This window comes from Phodopus roborovskii, unplaced genomic scaffold (assembly GCF_943737965.1).
Source record: "Phodopus roborovskii unplaced genomic scaffold, PHOROB, whole genome shotgun sequence".
Classification (NCBI taxonomy): domain Eukaryota; kingdom Metazoa; phylum Chordata; class Mammalia; order Rodentia; family Cricetidae; genus Phodopus; species Phodopus roborovskii.
The window spans coordinates 22,491,556-22,497,583 of NW_026126459.1; the positions used below are offsets into that span (position 1 = coordinate 22,491,556).

The 6,028-nt window shown below is 42.5% G+C and overlaps 1 non-coding gene across 1 annotated transcript; it reads right to left on the reverse strand.

Annotated features, from left to right (window-relative positions):
* Positions 1-1,882: 1,882 nt before the first annotated feature.
* LOC127226251 (small nucleolar RNA SNORA70) lies at positions 1,883-2,012 on the reverse strand. Its single transcript, XR_007834862.1, has one exon. It is a non-coding gene; the product is annotated as a small nucleolar RNA SNORA70 (small nucleolar RNA).
* Positions 2,013-6,028: the final 4,016 nt, after the last annotated feature.

Genomic DNA, 6,028 nt, shown 5'->3' on the forward strand with positions numbered 1-6,028 from the left:
AGTGTTCTAGTTAGAGTTTTGCCAACTTGAAATTAGGTAGAGTCCTCAGAGGAGAGGGAACCTCGATTGAGAAAAATGTCTCCAGCAGGCAGGACTGTGGGACATTTTCTTGACTGGATAGATGTGGGAGGGCTCAGCCAGTGTGGGCAGGTGGTCTTGTTTTGTAAATGAAAGCAGGGTGAGCAAGCTAAGGAGAGCCTGCCAGTAAAGTGTCTGTCGTGTTAGCCCCCCACCCCCACCCCGTTCGCCCCGGGCTTCTGTTTCAGTGCCTGCCTTGAGGTCCCTGCCCTGGTTTTCCTCGGTAATGGAGTGTGACATGAAAATCGTAAGGTGCTTTTAGTAGTAATGTTTTAGTCTTGGCAATAGGAAGCCTGGTGGACTGTGGTAAATTTAGTGTACCTATACTAGATGAGAATTAATTGGGTACTCTTCTCTAAAGGGGCTGTTTTCTTTTTAAACCAGGACTCTAACACTTGGTGCATACCACACAAGCCCTGTTCCACCAAGCCACTACACCACTCCTAGCAAAAGATCAGTCTGGTGAAGAGCCAGATTGGTAGGTCCAGTGTTTGTTAGTTGTTTTTCTCCTTATTGTGACAAAATCCCTGGGAAAAGCAACTTATGGAAGGGGGTGTTATTTTAGCTTACAGTTTTGTGGGGGCAGGGAAGGTGTGGTGGCAGGAGTGTGAGTGCTCGTGTTGTGTCCCACAGTTTGGAAGTGCCCAGGGAAGGATGTCACCTGCATATAGGGAAGGTCTTTCTCTCTCAGTTAAACCTCCAGAAACTGCCTCACAGACACACCCAGAGTGTCATCTTCTAGGTGACTCTAACTGAGGCTAAGATGACAAAATTAGCTATCACTAGTCCACTTCTGACACCTAAGCTTATCTCGTTGGTTTTGTTTGTTGTTTGTTTTTTTTTTTAATGTATTTATTTTGTATACAGTGTTTTGTCTGCATGTATCCTTGCAGGCCAGAAGGGGGCACCAGATCTCATTACACTATGTGATTGCTGGGAATTGAACTCAGGTCCTGGTCCACTAGAAGGCCACTGGTGCTCATAACCTCTGAGCCATCTCTCCAGCCCTGGTTTTTGTTTTTGTTTTTGTTTTGTTTTGTGTTTTTTTGAGACAGGGTTTCTCTATGTAGACTTTGAGCTTGTCCTGGAACTCTGTAGACCAGGCTGGCCTCGAACTCACAGAGATCCACCTGCCTCTGCCTCCCAAGTGCTAAAATTAAAGGCATACACCACCACTGCCTGGATGTTTTTGTTTTTATTTTGTTTTGTTATTTATTTATCTTGAGGCAGACTTTCTCTATGTAGCCCTGGCTGTTCTAGAATTCACTAGGTAGACCAGGTTGGTGGTAGTGGCCCACACATTTAATCTCAACAGTCAGGAGGCAGAGGCCGGGCGATCTCTGTGAGTTTCAGTTCGTTCTGATCGAGTTTTAGGACAGCCTGATCTGTTATATAGAGAAACCCTGTCTCGAACCCCCTCACACATGAATATAAATAAATTGTAACATTCTCTAAAGTCTAATGCTCATTTTTTTTGACTGGATGTGAGATTAATTACTGAATATGATTTAGTGGGGTGTAGAAGAGTAAAGTGGAAGTCATCAGGACTGCAAGGTCTGCCACTTGTCCAGGAGACCATGACTGGGGATGCTGTATTTGACCCCATAGCCATCAGGGATGAGCTGGTTCTCAACTATCATGCCTTCAAATTTATTTTCATTAAACTTGGTAAAGCCCCACATCATTGAGATGTGCATCTTCTAGAGCTCAGGGAACTTGAATTTGGCTCTATGCAGGGCCTTAATTACATGTTTCTTATTCTGAAACTTAGTGCAGATGGACAAGATGACCTGACCAATGTGAACCCTGGCCACTGTGTCCTGGAGCAACTCATATAGGCAGCAGGTTAAATGTGCTATCAAGAAGGCTGCTGTTTGCAGCCATTGCACATAGGCCTTCATGAAGAAGGGACCTGTCAGCTCAAATGGCTGCAATCATATTCATTTCTTTTCCTTCCTTCCTTCTTTCCTTTCTTCCTGTTTGCTTATTTGTTTGTGGAGACAGAGTCTACCTAGCCCTGGCTGTTCTATAACTTACTTGGTAGACAAGGTTGACATTGAACTCACCACCTCCCAGCCATCATGTTCATTTCTTGATGCAAAATGAAGTCAGTTCATCTTTAAAAAAACCCCCAAAGTCTTAACAGTTTTGAGATCATTCAAAATGTAAATGCCTCAGAGTTCTTATGAGACTCAGGCAATCTTTTAACTATGAGCCTCTGTAAAACAAAATACAAGTTACTTAACAACATATAACATCATAGAGTAAATATTTCCATTCCATAAGAGAGTGCTTGAGATGTAAGGAAGATCAGGCCAGTGGCCAATGGCTGGATAAGTGCTTGCTGTGTCAGACTGACTGAAACCCAGCAAGGTAATCCTTTCACATCATCCTGCAGTGGATTCTCAAGACCTATGTCTAGGGAACCTGACCCTGCCATACCTTGCCTGGCCTTAAAGACTTCCTGTAACCTTGCTGTAAGCTTCTGTGGCTCCATAACTCTTGCATTATGCATACTTTTTGTGTGTGTGTGTGTGTGTGTGTGTGTGTGTGTATTTATTATTTATATAGTAGTCTGCCTATGCTTGCACACCAGAAGAGGGCACCAGGTCTCATTACAGATGGTTGTGAACCACCATGTGGTTGCTGGGAATTGAACTCAGGACCTCTGGAAGAGGACTCAGTGCTTTTCTCTCTGAGCCATCTCTCCAGCCCCGCATTATGCATACTTATATGTTGTTTTTTACTAAATCTCAATCGTTCAATTTTACCAATAAAGACTTGGGAGCCAGATGCCGAGGTGAAGAGCTGGTAGTTTAGAGAGGCAGAGAAAGCAGCCAGCTGACCTTCCTCTTCCACCGAAGTCCCAGAAAGAGAGCCCTCTCCTATGCAGTTTCAAACAAAACTCTCAGAATGAATGCCCCTCCCCTCTATTTGCTGTTTGTCCTCCAGACTCCCTCCCTCTTGCTATGTTTTTTTGTTTTTTGTTTTTTCCTGCCAACTTGACCTATGGTTGGCTTTACTTAATCCTGTTTACAATAAGCAGGAACTCTTGGATTAAAGGTGTGTGCTAGGGCTGAACCACACCATGACTAGAAACAGTTCGAGGTTCACAGTGTGATCAAATATCCTGCAACTTCCCCCCCTTTTTGTCTAAATAAAAAGAGATGGGTTTTGCTCTAACACAGTAAAACTATTTAAAATAGTGAAGCTATTTCAGCCAAGCCTTCCACAATGTCCAGCTTGGTTGTATTTGGTAGTCTTAGGATTAAGTATTTCTGAGTTCAAGGTTCTGTGATGTGTTCGTGCCTATATGAACTCAGCAATTTCAATGCCCTGAACAGTTTATAGTCTGAAGCTGATCTTTGGGTGGTGCTTGTCAACTTAGTGGCTAATCCTGGCTAGGTAGAACATTGCAATCAACCCAAAGGTGCCCACCGTTTGTGTAGAATATCAGGTGGTTATCTGGCAGGAAGGGGCAGCTGCTCAGGCAAGATGGTGCCATGGGTGCCATGCTGGTCTGGGGGTTCTGAGGCAGGATTTCAGGCCAGTCACCTGGAGGTGGAGAAACCACTCAGACAATTTATCCTTTTTCTTGGGACATTTGTTCTTGATGATACATTCTTTTTCTTCAGACATTTCACTTGTCGAGTGGTCTCTGGATTCCTTAGTTGGATGCTTTTATTCTCCTGGAAAGAGGAAAAGCAAAGCCTGCTCCAGTCCTAACTCTGGGGGAGAGGGGTCCTTTTTTGGCAGGTTATATATTCCCTAGGACTAAATGTTTTTGGCAACAGAAAAAGTATTATCTTTCAGCTGGGTGGTGGTGGCATATGCCATTAATCCCAGCACTTGGGAGGTAGGCAGGTCTTTGTGAGTTTGAGGACAGCCTGGTTTGCAAAGCACAGAGAAAACCTGTCTTGAAAACAAAACAACTATATATACCTTACTATGTGTGTGGATAAATATGCCTACATTCACCTTTCCCTTTATATATACATTCAAGGTTTAAGTGTTTAAGTGTATTTATTTTTAGATCACAAAGGACATTCATTTGGAATTTCAGCCTGCATTTTGCAAGTGCCTATTAAATTTAAATCATTGTAATTCTTATGTGCCTGCCTCTGCACCCCATGTGCTGGAGTTAATGATGTTATAGTTGTCCTGGTTTAATTTGGTTCCTCATCCCCCCCCCTTTTCTTTTAGTGGTAGGGATAAACTTTCAAGTTTTTTGAATGTGTAATCTATTATTCTTACTGGTTTTATTCTGAAGTTGTTCCCTGGCAAATTTTAATATTTTAGTCCAGTATTGTATACTATTTCATTATTCTCAGAAGTCTTGTCTGTCATAAAATTTGATGTCTTTGCTAAGTTTTGCCATTTCTCATGCCTCCCATGACCAGATATCTTTGCATTTATCTGCCAGTTAGTGGTTTTCTATTTTGATGACCATATAGCTATACTGTTGCATGTGCTTCATGAATTAGAGAAGATATTTTCCTTTTGCTTTCCTAGTTGTTTGTCTTACAGCTGTGCTGATTTTGTGGTTTCTTCCTCAGTATCGGCCATTCCATCCCCAGTGTATGGGCTGTTGCTTCCCATTAGCTTTGGCTCCATCAGTGGTTGATGAAGTGTCAGTAAACCTTGTGTTAGCCAAATGTTGTGACCATTCCCTTGGTCCCCACAGTTCAATAGGTGCCTCTCTTGCAGGAGGGGTGAGCAGTTTAGACAACTGAGCTATTTCATCAGTGTGGGAAGGCACACACCCCTTTGCTACCACATCCTGGTCATGAAGGAATTCAGATAAGTACCAGTTCCACTGTAATACCTTTCCTTACATGGATAAACCTGCTAGGGACTCTGCCTTTGAATGGATTTAGTCCATCATTGTAAGGGCACCATTATGACCACAGCAATGACTGAGTATAAGGTTCTTGTGCTTCATAAAATGTGTAGATTTGTTTCTCAAAAGATAAAATATTTATCCTCCATATACAGAAAGCATTTTCAATAGAAGCCAACAGGCATTGCTGGGTGGTGGTAGTGCATGCCTTTAATCCCAGCACTTAGGAGGCAGAGGCAGGCAGATCTCTGTGAGTTTGAGGCTAGCTTGTTCTGTAGAATGAATTCCAGGACAGAGAAACCCTGTCTCAAAAAAACAAAACAACAAAACAAAAAAGCCAATAGGCAGATGTTGATGGACTCCTTTTTCTTTTATCAAGAGTCTCCAGTTTTCAATTTACCTATAAATATGATATCCATAATTAGGCCATAATCAGGTTCAGTATTGGTTAGGGTTGCATGCATGGAGAGAGTTTACAGGCAGTCCCAAAGGCTGCTCTTTGTTCCTGTTCCTTTGGAGATTAGCTGCTTTTCTTGTAACCTTGTAGAGGGTTTTTTTTTAATAACCTGTGAATATGGCATATGATTTCTGTAGTGTACAAACATACTGAAGGATGGAAAACACAGCCTAACTCTCCAATGACCCCAGGAAGCTAAAAGTTTAGAAAAACTGTCTAAAAAGCCCTAAAAACCTCGAATTCCAGACTTTGTCTTCTGCCAGTAAATAGGCGAAAGGTCATGCTCTTTGCCGCTTATCTGACTTCATAGACTGTTTGTGAAACCCCTGCCCCAGTGACCTAACCTAACTGCCATTTGTCACCCCACCTAGGAGCCTGCACAAATGCAGACCTCTGGGGCTATAGAAAACTGATTGGTCTATAAAGAGCAGGCTTGGATGATTTTAAATGATTGGTCTAAAAACTATAAAATGATTTAAATTGATTGGCCTGCACCTTGAGGGCTCTTGATGCTATGAGATGATTGGTTTACGATGTGCAGGCTTTGTTGTAACCCTATAAAAGCTGTGTGGCATATGACTGTGGACCCCAGTGCACTTGGAATAAAAATTCCTCATGCAGTTTGCATCAAGACCACTTCTCATGAGTGATTT